The sequence below is a fragment of the Schistocerca nitens genome, chromosome 4 (genome assembly GCF_023898315.1).
Source record: "Schistocerca nitens isolate TAMUIC-IGC-003100 chromosome 4, iqSchNite1.1, whole genome shotgun sequence".
NCBI classification, from domain to species: Eukaryota; Metazoa; Arthropoda; class Insecta; order Orthoptera; family Acrididae; genus Schistocerca; species Schistocerca nitens.
The window spans coordinates 687,439,608-687,461,961 of NC_064617.1; the positions used below are offsets into that span (position 1 = coordinate 687,439,608).

General features: G+C 42.6%; 1 protein-coding gene across 1 annotated transcript in view; it reads right to left on the reverse strand.

Annotated features, from left to right (window-relative positions):
• LOC126251878 (NADPH--cytochrome P450 reductase) overlaps positions 1-22,354 on the reverse strand; it is a 236,041-nt gene that overhangs the window by 64,889 nt on the left and 148,798 nt on the right. The gene's annotated exons all lie outside the window — the stretch shown is intronic.

The following is a 22,354-nucleotide window of genomic DNA, read 5'->3' on the forward strand; positions in this document are numbered from 1 at the left end:
AGCACTCTGGGGATCGCACTCTGGCTCTAGGGGAACCAGGAGGGCACTGGCGTGGCCTCGATTGGCCGCCATATTCTCCGGATCTGGACACATGCGACTCCTTTTTGTGGGGCTATATTAGGGACAAGGTGTACAGCAATAACCCCAAAACCATTGCTGAGCTGAAAACAGCCATTCAGGAGGTCATCGACACCATCGATGTTTCGACACTCCAGCGGGTCATGCAGAATTTCGCTATTCGCCTGCGCCGTATCACCACCAATGATGATAGGCTTATCGAACATCTCATAACCTAAATCCGAATATTTCTAGTGATGTCTACATGTTGAATCAAGTGTTTGCACGCCGTACTGTAGCTAATTTAGGTTTTTTTCATACCGTTCAATAAGTGTCACCCTGTATCTGATACATAGCAATATCGTTTATCCTTTATGAAGAGATGGGGTGCAAAATGACAAAAACTAAGAAGAATGAATTCTGTGGTGCACTATCTGTAGTCTTCATATTTCTTCTGCTGCGCACCGTGTTTTCCGGAGAGAATTGCATGATGGGGCGCTGTCACGTTTAAGCTCATTAATTTAAGACGACATCTAACGAGCCAATACGGTGAGAGATGGAGAGGTTGAGCATGGCCTATGACTTGGCTTGCACGATCACCTGGCCTCAGTTCTCTGGACTTTTCTGTCTAGGGTCATCTCAGAAATTAAGTTCGCGGCACTCCCTTTGAGACTGTTGAATTGCAGCAGCGTGTTGTTCAGTCTTGTTTAGATGCACGAGATAATCTGGAGTGATCTGAAAAAATTCCTAACTCAGTGCAGAGACGAGTGGAGAATCACATCAAAATGAGATGACAAAACGGGAAACACCTACTTTTAAAAGACATGAGTGTACAGTAAATTGTAAAATGCAATGCGATGAAGACATATTTCCTGAAAATATCCTTTATTCAGTCTGTCGACCGCTGTTTTATTGTCTCAATATTACTGGTTTCCAGCAATGTTCCAAACTTAAGATCATTTTTAGGGTTCCGTAGGGGACTGATGACCTCAGGAGTTAAGTCCCATAGTGCTCAAAGCCATTTTTTAGGGTTCCGTCACTCAGGTGGAGCGCTTAGAGACTCCCTTTTTTTGTCAGTCTGTCTGTCTGTCTGTCTGTCCGTCCGACACTGAAGATCCTTTTTCTCTGTAATTGATAATCGTATTATGTTCGAATTTGCTTGCAGCTTAGGGCAATAAAAAGATACGGCCATTTATGTCAGCTCTTTTGATAGTCGCAAACTCACTCATCAAAACATGTAGGGTACTTCCCGCTGAACCTGAATCATGAAATTTGGCCGGTACAAGAGTTAACACGATTATTGACACGTATTTTCCAATCTGATATACAATGCAGTACTACAGAGTCCTTATTTCAGCCATCACTTACAAATCTGTTTCAAATATAATAATTAAGCAATCATTTTTAATTTTCGATTTTCACAAGAACTCTGAAACCACGTTTCACCGCAATCTCAATGCTGCAGATATACATTCCGGAGACTGTTTTTGTGCCAAAAAATGTATTAGTATAATACCTACTTCTAGTTTCGGCGAGAATTTAATTCCCCTGTGGTTTGAAGTGAAGTATCAGATGTCAGCATCTATTAGTCAATTTCTTTCATAATTACATTACTTTTAGTGTTATAATTTAAACGATTTAAATGACGCCAGAGCGCAAAGGATTCCAACAACTTACGTTCGCTGATCTTTACACTTTGATTCAGCTAATTCAAACATTCAATAACGAATTTTTTTCAATTTTAAATAAGAGATGATGTTAATTAGCATAGCATGTGAATATAACCCTTAAATTAATCAAATAAATGAAAAATTCCAAAAGCGAATGCGAAATTGCACAAATAATTTAAACTTGAAACTCAAAATATTCTCGATAATCTTGGAATTCCGGGACCGATACCTTGCCAGTAGATTCCCGGGACCGATATCTTGCCAGTAGCGACATCGGTAACAAGCAAAAATTTTAGATGTTCCCGATTCCCGGGGTGTATTAACTATCAATATACATAATTAGGTTTGTACGGAAACCTCAAAGCTCGAGTCCTACTCGCATTTGGCCAATTTTGCTGTAGTTGGAGCGACCAGTCTTAATGGAAACACTACCACAATACATTTATTTTATTAGGTAGTTAAGTTATAAATTAATTTTAAAAAACCTTCCCTCCCTATTTTCTGAGTGTCCCTGAGGTGAGAGAGAGACTGAAATTACATACCTCCATTAGATCGGTATAGGAGTAAATTGTAAAATTAAAATCAACGCCTTTTCAAGTTGTAATTATTGGAGGTCACAAGATGGCAGTGACCGTTAGACACATTCGTTGGTCTGAAGAAAGGCGCCAGGAGTGCAGGGATACCTTGCTGGGAGGTTGTTGGCATTCAGGACCAACAACGTAATGGCAACCCTCAGAACTCGCTGTTAAGACGGACACAGCTTCTTGAAGGAACGGCCGTTTAGGATGGCAACAGAAAATCCGCCGTTTCCTTGCTGCGACCGACTTTTTAAATGGGCTCCAGCAGGATCACTCTGCCACACTCGTGTTTGAATGCAGCAGCAGACAACACTCAGCGTCCGCCTAGCCGCGTGTCCATCACGGAGGACTTCGTACTGGCCATGTGGATGTAACACTTCACGCACTTAACAGTCGTAAACTCTTAACTACCTTTGAAACAGAGTATGAAGTTTAATATTCGCGAGACGTAAATGATGCACTTGACTCACGCGATCGGAACACAACATCCGGCCACCGTCTGAATAACACAGCGAGATGCTACGTCCTACAGGCTATAATAAATCACCGTCCTCTAACACTACCATTTTCATATAGAGATAGCCGATACCATGTATACTATCGATTCTCGCATAGGTTAAAATTATCTCAGCTGTTTCATTAAAAGAATTCATATGATTTTGTATATTGCAGACTAAAATGTATAAAAAGAAATTAATGTGTTACAGTCGATATGTATAAACCGTTAAAATTACTCTTCTTTCAAAAACATTTGAAATTACGAAATTTCTGGTGTACTTAAAATTCATATTATTAATTCCACAATCTAAATCCCCATTATTAAATTTATTTCTGAATTTATTTATAAAATAATGATATAATTTGATGAAGATTCTTCTTTAGTAAACAAAATTTGTAAACTCTTTTGCTTTGTAAACACTCTGGAATAATGTGAGTAGCGCAGTATGTAAGTAGTAGTGGGCATGCCTGTGATGGTGGTAGACGTTTCCTAAGTTTGTCACCAACAATGTAATTGTTTTTTATTGAATGTGGAAACGGTGTGATGTTGAAAGATATAACAAAGAATAAAATTCAAGAATAACACAGGCAAATTTTCATTCGTTATTTAGCCATCAAGAACCTACAAAATCGAAATTTCAGCTGCAAGGATGTACTGCTAGACAAGACTTTGACCCATCGAAAACAACAAACAGATTATGAAGATAAGTAAAAAGTTATTCCTTTGTATGTCTTACGCCTCTCTAAGCTTCCAAAATTTGTGCACAGAATGAGAATTTTAATAGTGATGTGTGGGAGAGTAAGGCCAATGTCGCTACTCATTGCTAGTATTTCTCTCCCCCTCATCTCAGCCCTAAAATGGCTGCCTTGATATCATTTTGTAGCTTTTAGTTCTAATTGATGCTTCATCACCTGATGTTGGATACCAGTGCACTCTTCCTTCTCCATTTCAGTGCTTAATTTTCGTTTTCCTGTAGGTTTTCAAATCTTAAATGCACAATACATTTGCGATGATTAGGCAAATTTGGACTCCTCCCATTGTTATGATTGTGGTGCGGCCCTTTCGGTTCACCTACATCTGCATGATAACCTTAGGTTAGTCGATGTTCAAACTGACTGCTTGATTTACGCCTGGAAGTCAGACGCTTTCAAGGCCACACGTTACGTCATCACATCCTTTGGGTAGCAGGCGACGTGCACCGTAACAAGTGAAACTGGGAATGTTTCTGCAGAACACTGCTTACTCCAACTACAAGAATGATCTGAAGATAGCAACAATGTCCAAAACCAATAATTTTGAGATAATAAAACAGCAATCGACAGACTGAACATGACTGTATTTTGCAGAAATAAGGATCACGAATCACTTCCTCCTGACAAATATGTCCTGTTTTTCTTATGTACTTCTTATTACGGTACGCCATGAGAGAAATTTGAGCCTAATTAGACGGAAACTTAATCAAATAAGTTTCTACAAACCAGCACAATATTTCACAGTGAAGTAGGTGTCTCCTCATCGTCACACATTCGCACTTATTTCTAAAAGACTGCCGGGCGGTTCTAGGCGCTACGGTCTGGAACCGCGCGACCGCTACGGTCGCAGGTTCGAATCCTGCCTCGGTCATGGATGTGTGTGATGTCCTTACGTTAGTTATGTTTAAGTAGTTCTAAGTTCCACGGTACTGATGACATCTGTTAAGTCCCATAGTGCTCAGAGCAATGTGAACTTTTCAACACGCCCTGATATAATGGTGGCAGTAGAATGGTTGTGCAGTCTGCAGGAAATACCCGTTCTCTAATCCTTCTCAATTGTGTTTTGTGCAATGAAAGCCTTCTTGCCATCAGTGATTCCTATTCTGAGTTCGCGTAGAACTTCCGGAATGCTCGCGTGCTGATGGAACCTACCTGGTACTAATCTAGCAGCACACCTCTGAATTGTTTCGATGTCTTCCTTTAACCTGGTCTCGCGTATATCTCGAACACTCTGGCAGCGCTCGAAAATCGGTCCCACAGGTGTTCTGTGCGCGGTCTCCTTTTTAGGTGAGGCACAACGTTTCCAAAATCGTTCCGGTAAACTGAAGACGACCATTCGCCTCCCTTGCAACGGATCTTACGTGCTCGTTCCATTTCATCTCTCTTTGCAACGTAACGCCTGGTATTTAATCGACCCGAGTGTGCCAAGCTGCGCAGCACTAAGGCCGCACGGTAGCATTAGATGGTTCTTTTTTCCTAGAAGTCAGCATTAACCTACATTTTTTAATTGTTCATTTGTATTTTATGCTATCGGTCACTTCTATTTGTTTTGTGTTTAACATAATGCAACGCGTTTCGAGCACGTTCTGCCCATCTTCAGGCGTTTATGCAGACAGAAAATTCTCACTTGAAAAGGAGTTGACAAACTAAGTTAACATGGAACATTTTGTTTACTCTTCGTTGCTGGAGGGGCTGTTGTGGTATTTGGACGGAGGGCGGACATTGTTCGGCCAAAAATTGATGTCTTCTGCTTGAGTGGGTTGTGTCTTGTTTATTATGAAACAACAGCGATTTTGGCATCCAAAGCTTCCTTTTTTCATCCTTTGTACACTGGCGGAACTGTTGTGTAACATTAAACTTTGTACCATTTATTTTGTCACTTCTTTTGGCGAAATTGCGTCAAAAAACTGTGATAAAATAAATATTACAAAGAATAATGTTACACAATAGCGTAACTACGTAAAAAACAGTGAAAAGTGAGTTGTGCGAGTTTAATGTTACGTAATATTTCCGCCAGAGTACCAAGAATGAAAAACGAAGCTTTGGGACGCCAAAATGGCTGTGGTGTCAATCGTAACAAACCACCGAGCGAGGTGGCGCAGTGGTGTGCACACTGGACTCGTATTGGGAAGGACGACGGTTCATTCCCGCGTCCAGCCATCCTGATTTAGGTTTTCCGCGATTTCCCTAAATCGCTACAGGCAAATGCCGGGATGGTTCCTTTGAAAGGGGACGGCCGACTTCCTTCCCCGTCCTTCACTAATCCGATGAGACCGATGACCTCGCTGTCTGGTCTCCTCCCCCAAAACAAACCAACCCTGTAACAAACAACGAGAGACAGCCCACAAAAGCAGAACAGATCACTGAACATCAATTTCTCCCCAACCACTGCGTCCCCCCCCCCCCCCCCCCGCCCTTTCCTGCCAAAAACCGCAACAGCGCATTCAGCAACCAACAGTGAACAAAAAGTTCTATATTAACTCACAAGGGGAGGCCACGACGTTTGGAACGCGGATTTACTGAAAACTTCGTACAATCGCAGTACTCCACGAGGACAACAAAATGTGTAAGCAGTAGCGCGTTCTCCTCAAGCGTTATTGAGAAAATCTCAAGATAATTTCGGTCGTCAAACATATACCTGTGAGAGACCATTTTTACCATGAAGCGCCGGCAGCCGACTGGTTAGCGTTCAAGCCCTGTAATCCCTGGGTCGCTGGATCTAGTCCCGCTCGTCAGTTTTTTTTATTTCTAACAAAGTCATTTTCTCTACTATTTATATTACAATTGATGTAATGGGAAAATATGTGTAATCGGAACTTTTATTAAATTTACAATGTTACTTGGCAGTCTACAAATTTTTATTATCACAAATAATATAATATTCATAACTACCGACTATTAAACGGCCAAACGCATAAAGTGATACTGAAAATGTATGCTTATGTGTGATTTGAGAAATCCCTTATACCTGGAAGGACCTGAAACGACTTGTTACCTCCAAGTTTTGACCGGCACAGACGGCTTTCGAAAGATGTACAATTAATCGTCGCTTTCGACATTACGAGTACAAGTTGCGGGATGGTATTTTTCGTAAAAACATGAAAAACAAAGTTAAACGGCACCAGCTGCATTGAATAAATGCTTGTTTCCGCGCACGCAAGGTCTTTTGAGGTTTTCCGTGGAAAAACAAACCTCTTAACATTTTCAAAAATCTCTCTTTCAGCCGATAATTTGGAAGCAAACCATGCATAACGCAACAATTTCCTTAAATATCGGCGCTGATCATTTGTCAAGCAGTATCGAGTACATTTTAATAGCGTCTTCACGAGAAGCAATTTCTCGTTCTCTTTCGATTAAATACGAACAATTTTGAAGACACGGACAAGCACACATTTTCAGTATCACTTTATGCGTTTGGTCGTTTACTAGTCGGTAGTTATGAATATTATATTATTTGTGATAATAAAAATTTGTAGACTGCCAAATAACATTGTAAATTTAATAAAGTTCATCCGATTACACGTATTTTTCCCATTACATCAATTGTTCAAATGGTTCAAAATGGCTCTAAGCACTATGGGACTTAACATCTGAGGTCATCAGTCCCCTAGACTTAGAACTACTTAAACGTAACTAACCTAAGGACATCACACACATCCATGCCCGAGGCAGGATTCGAACCTGCGACCGTAGTAGCAGCGCGGTTCCGGACTGAAGTACCTAGAACCGCTCGACCACAACGGCCGGCACATCAATTGTAATATAGATAGTAAAGAAAATGACTGTGTTAGAAATTAAAAAAAAAAACTGACGAGCGGGACTCGATCCAGCAACCCAGCGATTACAGAGCTTGAACACTAACCACTCGGCTGCCGGCGCTTCATGGTAAAAATGGCCACGCGCAGGTAAATATTTGACGACCGAAACTATCTTGCGATTTTCTAAATAACGCTTGAGAAGTACGCGCTACTGGTTACACATTTTGTTGTCCTAATGGAGTACTAAGAGTGTACGAAGTTTGCAATAAATCCGCGTTCCAAATGTCGTTGCCTCCCCTTGTCAGGTTACGTCAATTTACTTTTAAATAATAGTTTTCTGTATGCATAAGGGACTGAAGACGGACAGAACATGCTCGAAATGCGTCGCGTTATGTTAAACTATACATAATACAAATAAAAGTGATTGGTAGCAGAAAATACAATTAACTATGCCACGCAATCACGGTTCGGAAACAAAGCCACAATTAACTTACTTTTTTTTTCCTTCAAATTTAGCGAAACTTTCCATTCGTGGCACCAAATCACCCTGTATCTTCTTACAGTCACCCATCGATGACAGCTTCCCATACACTTCCGGGTGCACTACGAGTCTAGGGGAAACACAAAAACAGCTGTAAATTTCCTGGAATGTTTCAAATTCATGCCACTGCGCGTTATTTCCGTTGTCCGCGCTGCCGTTAGGTGGCATTTTCGTGCGTACTTTGTATTCGGTAGTCACAGGAGTTTTACGTGAGAGCCACGGTGCGTGCCGGGCCACGTCATTGTTGACAGTGCCCGTGTCCAGGCCGAATGGCGGGCGCTGTTGGCCACTGGAGAGGCGAGGCTGTTCCGGGAGTGGAGGAAGGTCAGGCAGAGCCCCGTCGTACTGGCGCAACATCCTCTCCGCGCCGCGGTCCCACGCGCTGCGTCGGGTTAGCGCCGTCCTCGCCACGAGCCGCTAGCGTGTCCCTGGACGTGTTTGTGTCGACTCTACGCTGGGAGCGACATCATCATGACAGCGAATTTGCGAGGCGAGCTGACGCTGCTGATTGGGAGACATTATCTCATCACGCGCTGCCTGCAGCACGGGCTAGCACCTAATGGCCGTGAGTCCGCTTTTGCTGGCCTCTGTCTGCGGGCCACGACGCCACGTCTCCGCACAATGGCGGTTATCGCTGAAACAACTGGTTTTCGGTTAAATCTTTTTTTCAATGCCAGTTTAACCAAACTGTTAAAACTATCATATACACACTAACAACGACCTGCTTGCATGGCGTAATGCGCAGCGCGCTAACTTGCCGCCCAGCTACGTTAGCTACTACTGGCTCGAATCCACGCGGCAGGATAACGACAGTAGGCTGGTACACAGGGCAGCAAAAGTGTGGTTTTTAGGCGGTTTCCCACATCCGTTTAGGCAAATGCTGCGCTGGTCTACATCTACATCCATACTCCGCAAGCCACCTGACGCTGTGTGGCGGAGGGTACCTTGAGTACCTCTATCGGTTCTCCCTTCTATTCCAGTCTCGTATTGTTCGTGGAAAGGAGGATTGTCGGTATGCCTCTATGTGGGCTCTAATCTGGTCTCTTCACGAGATATATGTAGGAGGGAGCAATATACTGCTTGACTCCTCGGTGAAGGTATGTTCTCGAAACTTCAACAAAAGCCCGTACCGAGCTACTGAGCGTCTCTCCTGCAGAGTCTTTCACTGGAGTTTATCTATCATCTCCGTAACGCTTTCGCGATTATTCAATGATCCTGTAACGAAGCGCGCTGCTCTCCGTTGGATCTTCTGTATCTCTTCTATCAACCCTATCTGGTACGGATCCCACACTGCTGAGCAGTATTCAAGCAGTGGGCGAACAAGCGTACTGTAATCTACTTCCTTTGTTTTCGGATTGCATTTCCCTAGGATTCTTCCAATGGATCTCAGTCTGGCATCTGCTTTACCGACGATCAACTTTATATGATCATTCCATTTTAAATCACTCCTAATGCGTAGTCCCAGATAATTTATGGAATTAACTGCTTCCAGTTGCTAACCTGCTATATTGTAGCTAAATGATATGGGATCTTTCTTTCTATGTATTCGCAGCACATTACACTTGTCTACATTGAGATTCAATTGCCATTCCCAGCACCATGCGTCAATTCGCTGCAGATCCTCCTGCATTTCAGTACAATTTTCCATTGTTACAACCTCTCGATACACCACAGCATCATCTGCAAAAAGCCTCAGTGAACTTCCGATGTCATCCACAAGGTCATTTATGTATATTGTGAATAGCAACGTCCTACGACACTCCCCTGCGGCACACCTGAAATCACTCTTACTTCGGAAGACTTCTCTCCATTGAGAATGACATGCTGCGTTCTGTTATCTAGGAACTCTTCAATCCAATCACACAATTGGTATGATAGTCCATATGCTCTTACTTTGATCATTAAACGACTGTGGGGAACTGTATCGAACGCCTTTCGGAAGTCAAGAAACACGGTATCTACCTGTGAACCCGCGTCTATGGCCCTCTGAGTCTCGTGGACGAATAGCGCGAGCTGGGTTTCACACGATCGTCTTTTTCGAAACCCATGCTGATTCCTACAGAGTAGATTTCTAGTCTCCAGAAAAGTCATTATATTCGAACATAATACGTGTTCCAAAATTCTACAACTGATCGACGTTAGAGATATAGGTCTATAGTTCTGCACATCTGTTCGACGTCCCTTCTTGAAAACGGGGATGACCTGTGCCATTTTCCAATCCTTTGGAACGCTACGCTCTTCTAGAGACCTACGGTACACCGTTGCAAGAAGGGGGGGGGGCGGCAAGTTCCTTCGCGTACTCTGTGTAAAATCGAACGGGTATCCCATCAGGTCCAGCGGCCTTTCCTCGTTTGAGCGATTTCAATTGTTTCTCTATCCCTCTGTCGTCCATTTCGATATCTACCATTTTGTCATCTGTGCGACAATCTAGAGAAGGAACTACAGTCCCCACATTACCATCCGCAAACAATTAAAATACACAGAACGAAGTTTCCACGATTCACAGGCAGGTGGCACAAACCACTTCCCTCTCTTAGAGTATCTTAATGACTGTGACGTAACGGAAAGCATCCAGCCAGAAAATTAAAACATAAAATCCACCAAATCCCGAAAAAGCCGACTCCATACTAGACGGGATAAATTCTAGGGAAAGGAAACAAGAAATAGACGCGTTAGCGGTGTGGGTTTTTCTATTGCCTTACGTGAAATGATTGTCGGTCTTAGGGCTAGTTATTAGTTCTTTGAACAAGGTTGAGGTTGTATTGTTCACCTATCTCTCAGAAGTTACGTTTTCGTAGAAGTGTGGAAGAGGGCACATTTCAAGCTCCACGCCGCGCGGAATTAACTGAGCGGTCTCAGGCGCTGCAGTCATGGACTGTGCGGCTGGTCCCGGAGGAGGTTCGAGTCCTCCCTCGGGCATGAGTGTGTGTGTGTGTTTGTCCTTAGGATAGTTTAGGTTAAGTAGTGTGTAAGCTTAGGGACTGAGGACCTTAGTAAGTCCCATAAGACTTCACACACATTTGAACTTTTTGTTTGTTAAAACTGCTCAAAATAACCGGTTTATGAAATAACCTCCGTCTTTAGGGCACGAGTGACCTACCGGGACCATCCGACCGCCGTGTCATCCTCAGAGGAGCATGCGGATAGGAGGGACGTGGGGTCAGCACACCGCTCTCCCGGTCATTATGATGCTATTCTTGACCGAAGCCGCTACTATTCGGTCGAGTAGCTCCTCAATTGGCATCACGAGGCTGAGTGCACCCCGAAAAATGGCAACAGAGCATGGCGGCCTGGATGGTCACCCATCCAAGTAACTACCACGCCCGACAGCGCTGAACTTCGGTGATCTCACGGGAACCGGTGTATCCACTGCGGCAAGGCCGTTGCCACTTATGAAATAACCTATTTTCGGTTTTTACGTGCTGCTATTTGAAAGTAGAAATCGAACAAAGAACAAAGATTGAAACATTTTGTCTCTCTCAGTTTCAAAACATACAGAACGAAATTATTAAAGTAAATAGGTAAATGAAAGAAAACTTAGTCCGTCAACTGTTCGCCACTCTTCTCGAAAGGTGATATGGGGATGACTACTATAAAAAAAATTACCAGTGTTCTATTTATTCCAATTGTGCTCAAAAATCAAGTTGTAATCGCGGATTGAACATTACAAATAGTCAGTGCTAAAGGGTAAAAACTGAGATTGAACTATTTTTCATGTTAATTTGTCCGTTTTCAAAGGCTACAAGGAGATAAAAGACGTGTTACGTAGACACAGGCACACGATCAGCTGATTTCTGTTTTTATTGTAAACCACGAATGAACTGCTAAGTTTTTAAGTTTTCTCTTCATATTATGTCAAGTTTTTGTGACCCATCCCGTTTTCAATCGCGGAAAGCAAATGAACTGGTATCGCACTTCGTAAAATACTTCCCAACTAGGGATGGTGCCATTCTGTAATACAACTGACGTCCGACGACAGTGAGGAACTACCACCATATGGGGCAAGTCTTGCTCCATGCTTGCACGCGAGTACCGTTTAATAGACAACACTATACGTTAACAAGTTCATTACTGTCTCAGCAGTGCCACACCAGTTCTTATGCCACGTGTTTGTTGCTCGTTTCTGTCGGCATTGTTATTAAAATAGCACTGATCGCTTTTCTCATTTTCTATTACAACGCAATATTTGAAACCGATGCAAATTTTACAAATAAAAATTACTCCTTTTTTAAGAAATAAAATAAATGAGAACAAGCAAATACCGAAAAATACTGGTTATTCAGAACTAAAATACTGGTATCGATTATAACCACTCGGTTTTTCTCAGCCCTAACACACGAGCGCGAGTCTACTTTAACTGAATATGAACACGTTACTTAAACATACAGTAAGCATTAAAGTGGTAAAGAACGGTGTGTGACAGAGGGTGCTTTGTGCATCACTGTCCTCCTCCTCCTCCTCCCCCCCTCCCCTCCCCTCCCCCCGCTACCCAGTCCCCTTCTGTTCCAGTCGCAAACAGCCCGCGGGAAGATCTGCTTACAACCTTTCAGGTGAGCTCTAATATCTCTAATCTTATTATCAATTTCTTTTCGCAATCTCTGTGTACGAAGAAGCAATATTTTTTCTATTTAGTCCAGTTTCGTACAATAATATTTTACACCAACCCTTTAATTTTGGTCTGTGATAACCCGAGCGCAAACAAATTGTCAATCACATCGCGCCACATATGTAAATAATGGTACAGTAAGAAAGTAATAAGTATTATTAGTTATAAGATTCGCCTGTTATCCGAGACACGGTTTTTTCATATAGACCGAAACACGTTTTAGCACCTCTGTGCCGTCCTCAGTGGGTTTTCTTTATTTCAAAACGGAAAATTTGAATGTTTTAAGTGATAATTAAGCTACGAAAATTAATCCTAAACAGTTTTGTTGTCATTACCTTAATTTTACATTATGGAATTATGCAGGACCCTCTCTACATTATTGCGTATTGGTAGCTTTGTCATCTGCAACTAAATGTTTTTGATTCGCGAGTTAAGTCATCACTTTGCATGCAAAAGTAATCCTGTTGTACTAAGATATTTGCAGACTATATTTGCAATTACTTACAAATCTTTTTATTTTTTCATCTGTATTCTCTTGCGCAGTTGTGAAGCACACCCAAACACTACAAATATTTGTCCGAACCTAGTTTGTAAATAGCACCGATAAAACTCTGACAAAAAATAGTATAAATTTTGTTCTCTCTCTCTGTGTGTGTGTGTGTGTGTGTGTGTGTGTGTGTGTGTGTGTGTGTGTGTGTGGTGTTCGTTTTAAAAGGCATGTTGATCCTGTACGCCTTAGCAGACTGAAGAGCTGCAACGGCTCGTATGTGGTGTTTACATTTGCACACAAAACGACGACAACGAAGCTTTTTGCCTTACTACTTTCTGAATGTACCATATTTACAAGTGTTGCCTCGATGTAATTGAAAATATTGTCTTCGAGTTGGCCATCCTAGAGCAAAATTAATTATCCAGTGTAAGCTATTGCACTCGATAGCTGGAATAAATATCTAAAAAAAATATTTCTGGATTACTATGAATTTTACTACGATCATCTCCTCCCCCCCTCCCCCTCACGACTCGTGAGGAAGAAATATGAAGCTGACTGTAAAATGAACTTACGCTTTGGGAATTTTAAGGCTACATTACACCGTGGTTTACCGTGCCTCTGTAGTGACTGCCACAGGAGTTGGAGAGCATTTCTGTGGCGCTTTCGTCTTTATTACACTAAACTCTTAACAAAACGCGCTGCGGTACTTTGAGTCTTCCCTATTTAAAAAAAAAAAAAAAAGTTCGAATGGCTCTGAGCACTATGGGATTTAACTTCTGAGGTCATCAGTCCCCTAGAGCTTAGAACTACTGAAACGTAACTAACCTAAGGACATCACACACATCCATGCCCGAGGGAATATTCGAACCTGCGACCGCTCGGCCACCCCGGCTGGCTTCCGTATTACCTCCACGAATCACACATCGTAAGTTTTCCAGACTGAGGATAAATATTCAAGTACCGGTACATCGAAGATTTTTTTAACCCCTTCAAAGGCGGAATACGCTTTCTAAGAATTCTCCCTATGGATCTTAGTCTGGTATCTGCCTTCCCTCTGTTAATTTTATGCGATCGCTCCACTTTTCATCACTCTGTAGGGTTGCTCGCATATATTTAATGGCTGTGGCTCGGTCCAGACACTAATCGGCAGTCCTGCAATAGACGAAAAACAGATTCTTCCGCCATTTTAGGCTTACTGCCACTACAATTTTATGGCGTTGCGACTTGTCTACATACAACAGAATCGCTTTAGAAAAGAACTATAGAGCTTCCAACATTATCCAGTAGGCGATCTGTGTGTGTTGTGATCAGTGATCGTTCTAGAACACTCACGTGATGTACGGACGAAGCTACTTTTACTTCTTAAGATTTCTCTGCGTTATTAACGACGTATGCAACGGTACTCGGGCTCGTTCACTACCTATTTTTGCACGTGGCTCATCTGCAGAGGGGGTTGGTAGTGAACGGTTGCATTTGCGTCCCTAATACTGAGTCATATATTGGCTAGCCTTTGAACAGCAGTGAACTGAATACACAATTGTCTCTACCACAACCTTGCGAAATGAGGTACACTATACAAGTTCAAATTGAAACTTATTTATTTAAAAAAGAAACCCTTCTAACTATGTGGCCATGCATTTTTACGCGCACAAATAGATCCGATCTGGATAATAATAATCGGTGCAATTCGTACACATGGTTTACTGTCTCGCACCTGCACACTTTCACGTTGTTCCTTCACAGTTTATTCGCATCCACTGGCGTCCATGCTTACAGTCGCGGCACTTTCCCGCTCCGAACTTACCACCACAACGGACTAAGACCCGATTTTCCCGCTCATATCCCCAGTCGTGAGTCGGATTACGTGACACTACATTAATTAAAATAGTTCCTAAACATGAGCACAATTCGTTTACAATTTTATAAGATTTAAATACTTAAACCTAAATACATTACATAATTTTACACACAGTTATCACCACATAATTTTATAACCCGTTGCAATTAAAAAACAAAACACTATGCAACAGAACTACAAACGCTCATCAAAACACAAAACAAGTACATTCATGTCCATTTTGCATTACACTATTTTCACTCTGCATTTAATACATAATTTTATTCTTAAGCACGGAAAATTAAAATCAGTACTAATTTATGACATGCTATCAGATTACGTAATTAGGAATAACTCCATATTTTGGCACAGCTTCACCCCTCTCCCTTCATTTAATGACGTCTTTGCACGAAATATGAGACACACAAATACTTGTCTGGCACTACGAAGATCGAAACTGAATGGTGTTTTCATAATAAAATAACGACTTACTTTGCAGTTGTTCTAAACATCTTCATAACTTAATTCTACTATGAAATGTTTTGATTGAAGTACACCAGCCCAACATATTTCTGCTGCTGTGCTTTAAATTTAAATTACAAACTACTTGAAAGAGCTCCATATTATACCCCGTTACCTTACACGTAGAGTATACTGTTCGTTGTGAATTCTTCAATACACTCACAAAGTTGGTCTGACAATCTACACACTCTTATTTTGTTCATTCCACATTCGTTTACGTCTCAGCATTATCTTAGGTACTGCTAATGACTAAGACACTAATTCTGTTTTCAAACATAACTTCCGTAAACGTTAAAAAAGTGTCAGGTCGCGAAAGACAGCATGTCCTTGAACCAACTGTCCCTGTGTCTCGTTCAAAACTTATACTATAATCTAGTCTGACATCTAAAATTGGTTTGTAGATTGTCTGATCCCATCCGATATGAACTACTCGAAAGCCAGGGGTGGTCAAGGTATTTATTTTATGTCGTTACTGCTTTTACCACCTAAACACACCCTACAGTCTCTCAGCAATAGACCATTTTATCACAATCCGTCTCCGGCGAACAACGACCTCTAAGATCACGCGTCGATTCCACAACAAGCGTCGACCTTGTACTAGTTTATTCCCCGTCATAATGCCAAGGAAGATCTTTAAACATTGTCACTGAGCCGTTCGAGAAACGACTCTGGTTATCGATTCCAGAGAAGTGTCGCTGCAAGTGCTGTTGCGGCTGAGTATTCTCTTCGGACAACGAAGAGGTGGACGTAGGTCGGGGTCGCCAGTCAGCAGCCACTCAGCCGGTGAACGAGAAGCACGGAATGGAGCCTCTGTGCGCCGCGAGAAAGCTAGGAGTACTTTACATAGTGACATGCATCCAGCGCCGAGCTGGTTGGCTGGCTAGCTAGCTCCGTACACAGCAGAGAGAGGGGGAGAGAGAGAGAGAGAGAGAGCTCTCTACATAGTCTAGGCACAGAGGACGTTGCGCTGGTGCAAGCTACGCATGTTACCTTCCGATAAGGCAGTAATTATGCAGAAATGACAGTTACATGCTAGCGTGGATGTCAGCTGTGGTTGCCAGTGAAATTAGCCTACGGAAAGTGGCGGAGTGGAATTTGTTTGCTACAGTGCGATTAAAATTACGCCGGCCACTGTGGCAGAGCGGTTCTAGGCGCTTCAGTCCGGAACCGCGCTGCTGCTACGGTCGCAGGTTCGAATCCTGACTCGGGCATGGATGTGTTTAATGTCCTTACGTGAATTAGGTTTAAGTAGTTCTAAGTCTAGGGGACTCATGACCTCAGATGTTAAGTCCCATAGTACTCAGAGCCATTTGATTAAAATTACTTGACGGTTTGCGTCTGTCACTTGCCGGTAAAGTGTTGCCACAGCAGCTACCGGTTACCGCTCGGTTTTGGGTGACAAGAAATACGTGGGATCACTTCGCAAATGCTGTTAATGTATAATTCGGAGCAATGATGGAAGTGGCAGCGGCGAGGTATGACGGAAGTGCCGGATGCTCTGTCGACCGCTGATTTTCAGTCACCGATGACTGAACTGCGGCAGCCGACGCGTTTCGTAGCCTAAGCTAACCACAACCTCGTGATGTGCAATATATCCGAGAAAACGGTGGCCAACAATCTGCAGCAGAACCTAAATCACGATCGCTATGTTCACGGCGATTAGAGCTAGCCTTTACCAGCAAATTCAAGGCAGAAGAAAATTAGATTCAACGCTAAAAGCGAACCGTAATTTCTCGCTATCATTTGATTACCTGAAACTAGCCCCATGCTGGCTACACGAGCTGCCCGTTACCAACTGCTGAGCAGTCCTCGTTGGCACTTGATTGCATAATTACAGACGACACAGGCAGCTTAATATATATGCTACGCCACAGCGCTGGGAAGTTGTTTTTACAACTATGGTGAGCCAGTCGCAACGATGAATTGTAGCCTTAAAAAGTCTGGTTCAGGCAATGTCGTGCCACTTTTATCTATCGTAAGCCGATCTCTGTGATTAGAACTTAAGTGGCGCTGAATGGCGTCTTATGCAAGTATCCAGTAGTGTTGGGTCAACGCTGTGTATGAAACGTGTGTATTTCATTAGCATCGTTCGTTTGTTTTGTTTTAGGTCGCCAAAACAACTGAGGCCATAAGCGCCCATCATTAGCATCGTGTGTGTGTGTGTGTGTGTGTGTGTGTGTGTGTGTGTGGTTACTATGTTTGATGAAATACGAAATAAAAATGCCAGACCCACAATTTGGGATCCGAACACATTAAGAAAGAATGCCGGACAAGGACTTTGAAGCGAACTGCTAATCGTTGTGGTAGTTTGGCAATAGCGAGCGGTTCGCGAGTGACGTTGAGCGCTCATGAAGTGTCAACTACCCAGTAATTTTAATCGGACTACTGTTGGTGGCGCTCAACTGCATTTCAGTGACTGGTAAAGGCTATTCAGCATGTTGATTACTGCAGCGGGAGAATGTTATATTGTGCCCGATCAGCTTATGGACGTCTTTATTCTTGAATCATTCGCTTTCTTCACGGCTTTCTTTTTCTTACTTGTGGCCCCGGGCAGGATGGTGTCGTCTTTGGTCAGGTATGAAGCTGCCTCCTAGAATAAAACAGTGTATCTTCAAGCTGTTCAGTTTAGTGTATTTGTGTGTAGTGTAAGTTCTGAGGTGTCTGGCTTTACTAAAAATAAAGATTCTTCCTCGTCCCCCTTTGCTTGTGAATTAGTAATAAGGTTAATGTTTAGTACTGGGTTACATGTGCCGCTACTGTGTGCCTTTTATGTAGTGTTAAAGAGTGTAATATTTTATCAAAATCATCGATTAAAGTGTTTTTCATATTCAGCTTGCTGGTGGCGCCGATTACTTTTTTTTTATCGTTTGTTTTTAAATATTCAGTGTCCTGTATGGAGATACAGGCTTTCTCGGCGAATTATTCTCGGGTTTCCAGCCAGTTCAAGGCGTCGTTCTGCGGCAACGTTTCAACACGTTTCCGGGTTCACGTCCACCTCGTATCTTTATGGACGTTGGATCTCAAGTTCCTCTGCCTCTTCCGCAACGGATGGGACATGGCAGAGGGGCATGCGATCCACCGTCTATAAAGAGAACCTCAAAATTCAGGCAACATATTACATCCTCCTACATATATATCCCCAAATGACCACAATGATAAAGATAACAGAAATTAAAATTCACGTGGAGGATTACCGATAATAGTTCTCCGCACACACTGTTCGCAAATGAAACAGGAAAAATGAGGGAGTGTGGGAGAGAGGGAGAATGAACAGTAGTGGTATCGTAGGTACCCTCCACTATATACCCTTACGTGGCTTGCAGAGAACAAGTGTAACGTTTTTGAAATCCCACACTGTATTATCATCAGACGTAACAAGTGCAGCAAGATACAATCAACGACACATGAGCTGCAGCAAAATACAAACATTCAACATAATAAAGAAAAAATCTCAACCTTTCACGATTTAGAGAATGCTTTCGACAATGTTTACTGGGACACACTGACATTTTGAAGGTAGTGGGGATAAAATACAGGGAATAAAACTTTATTCACAACTTGGGCAAAAATTAGACTGCAGTTGTAAGAGTTTAAGGACATGAAAGAGAAGCTGTAGATGAGAATGAAGTAAGACAGGGTTGTAGCCTCCCCCCCCCCTTCCCCCCCGTGTTATTTAATCTGTACATTGAGCAATCATTAAAGGAAACCAAGGCGAAATCCAGAAAGATAATTAAAATTGAGGGAGAAAAAAAAGCTTTATCCAAAGACACTGTGATTCTGGAAGAGACGGCAAAGGACTTGACAGAGAAGATGGATGGAATAGACAGTGTATTGAAAAGAAGTTATGAGATTTATATCAACGAAAGTGAAACAAAGGTAACTTGAACGTAATCTAATTCAATCAGGCGGAGCTGAGGGAATTAGATTAGGATGTGACACACTAAAAGAAGAACACGAGTTTAACTACTTGGACAGCAATATGACTGGTGGTAGGAAAGAGCAATATATTTACATCTATCTTTTCTAAAGGTATTTGTATGAAATGCAGCCTTATAAGGAAGTGAAACGTAGACGATAGGCTATTGAGGAAAGAAAAGAAGATTTTAAAATGTGGTGCTACAGCAGCTGAAGCACCAGGGAAACGTCAATTTGGAAATGGAAAGAAGTGTGTGTGTGTGTGTGTGTCACGAAAATGGAACAGCAGAATTTAGGGTAATGTTATGCAATCAAGTTTTGTATTAAACTCGGGGAATCCGCGAGTATGACCTTTGAAAAGTTGAAATAGGCATATGGGGGAACATTCCTTATCAAGAGCACAAGTTTATCGCTAGCACAAATCATTTTTGGAAGGTCGAGAACACGCTGAAGATGAACCACGCTCGACTTCGAAAACCGACTAACGAAGAACGGTTGCGTGGTCTTATGAGATCAGACAGACGTTTAAGAATTAGCGTAACAGGTGACCTGTTGAACACTTTCAGCATGCATCAAATTTTGGCCGAAGATTTGCAATTTGCACATGCGAAAGGTTTGTGCCAAAATGATGCCAAAAAAATCTCACAACTGAGCAGAAGGGCAATCGAAGAAACGTGTGCGTTGAACTTCTTGAGAGTATTGCGAATGACCAGGAATGGTTCAATCGTGCGATCACAGGTAAGATGACTGATTTTTCAGTATAATCGCGAGACAAAGCGGCAAAGTGAGGAGTGGCGCACTGGGATATCTCCTCGACCGAAAAAATCTCCAATGAGTAAATCAAGGATCAAAACAATTCTGATTTCCTTTTTCCACAGCAGTGGTATCGCACATTACGAATTTGTTACTCCAGGACAAACTGTCAACGAAGTGTTTTACACAGATTTCCTTGAACGTCTCAGGAAAAGCGTGAATCGAGTGAGACTGAACACTGCAGACAAGTGGATGTTGCATCATGACAACGTCTCATGTCACACAGCCACTTCCATCACGCCCCTCCCCCCCTCAAAAGTCATTCCTGTTGTTCTACAGCCCCCCCCCCCATTCACCTGTGAGTCCTTGTGACTCTTCTTTTCCCAAAGGTGAAAAATGTCTTAAAAGAACGTCATTTTGGAGCTCTGGAGAACATTGGGCTCTGGAAAACATTCAAAAGAATGTGACCGCCATGTTAAAGGCCCTAGCGGTTGAAGCCCTTCAGGCAGCTACCAAGTCTTGGAACAAAGACTCTGCTGATGTACCACTCCCAATGGGAATTACTTTGAAGGAGACAACATTGTTGTTTGAAAAAATAAAAACTTTCGTAGAAAAGAAAATCAGTCCCATTACTTTTTTCTACCCCTTGTATTCAGAAGTGAAGGTAGATTAATGTGTGGAGCTGTGTCAAACCAGTCTTCGGGCTGAAGATCACAACACTAGACACTCAAGATTTCATTGCTAGAGAGCATAGGCCACACTTCACGACCGCGGAGAACGCGGAACGGAAGAATTAGGCCAGTTGGACAAGGGCACGACATGACATCAGCCGTGAAATGTATCTGCTGAAACATTCCAGCATACGGGCGAGATGGCTGAGCCGCTAGGGAAACCTAGAAAACCGGTGAACCGCTCCGATCTGGTAGAAATTTGAACACCTGTCCTTCAGAAAATGAGTGTGGTTCTAGAAAACTGCATGTCTTCCCTATGTTCCCATTTTTAACTAATGTACATCTATGGTGGATACGTATTTCTGTTTACTCGCATGCAGATGGGCTGCTCCCGCACACGACTTTCATGTCAGTATGGTCTAATGTATCCAGATACCGTGTTACAACCACTATGTTTAATATATTACTAAATTACTGCCCCAGAAATTACACGAATACGCTAAACATACTGAACTCAACAACAAACACCGTCCGAACAGGCCTTGAAGGCCCAACAGTACGACCGGCCGCCGTGTCATCCTCAGTCTTCAGGCCTCACTGGATGTGCATATGGAGGGGCATGTGGTCAGCACACCGCTCTCCCGGCCGTATGTCAGTTTTCATGACCGGTGCCGCTACTTCTCAATCATGTATCTCCTCAATTTGCCTTACAAGGGCGGAGTGCACCCCACTTACCAACAGCACTCGGCAGAACCGCACAGTGACACATCCAAGTACTAGCCGAGCCCGACAGCACTTAACTTTGGTGATCTGAAAGGAGCCGATGTTACCACTGCGGCAAGATCGTTGGTTACATATTTCGAATTCAGTCATTCTATTTTTGAGAGATAAAGCCACCATAAGGTGGCCTGCAGAATACAGCTCTAGACGTAGAAAATGTTTTAAAATCATCAGCTATTCAGTACATTACGGGATATTATTTGGAAACCTTCACAGAGTGAAGATATCTAACGCTACCACTGATCAGCCTTAACTTCTCGTAATAGAAACAAACAAACACACACACACACACACACACACACACACACACAAAACAGGAGCAGGAGCAGCAGCTGTGACTTTCTCACGGGTATTCTAATCACATTACGCAGTCACGTACGACGCGGAACGAAACCACGATGGAATGATTTGAAGCATAATCCATTACTTATCGTCAGGTACGAACATTAGAAAACACCGAGCAATTACACTTTACTTTGTTCGCCAAGGCTGTAAGCAATCGGAAAATTAAGTGTTAACACCTAATGAAAAACATTTGGAATTTTCTTCCCTTTATGTGTATATTGCTTTAACTAAGTAATACGGTACAGGTATGGGTAACCATCAATTTGGGGATTCCCTGACTTCCAAACAGCCAGCTGGAAAAAAAAGTAACGACAACATTTGATCTGAAACTTCCTGATTACGGTTCTTTCATTTATGTAGGTGACAGCATAGTGCTGCTTACTGCCAATTTGTTTGGATTACCGAAAGCTGAGCACTTGTTTTCTGCAGGTGTTGCTGCAGCAGCCACTGGCATAAAATAATTTGAGTGGCTTTGACTTCCCTTCACAGTCACTAGTAAACACCTTTGAATGCAATTTGCGACGTTCTCTCTCTCTCTCTCTCTCTCTCTCTCTCTGGTTTAGTGTACCTCTCCATGTCA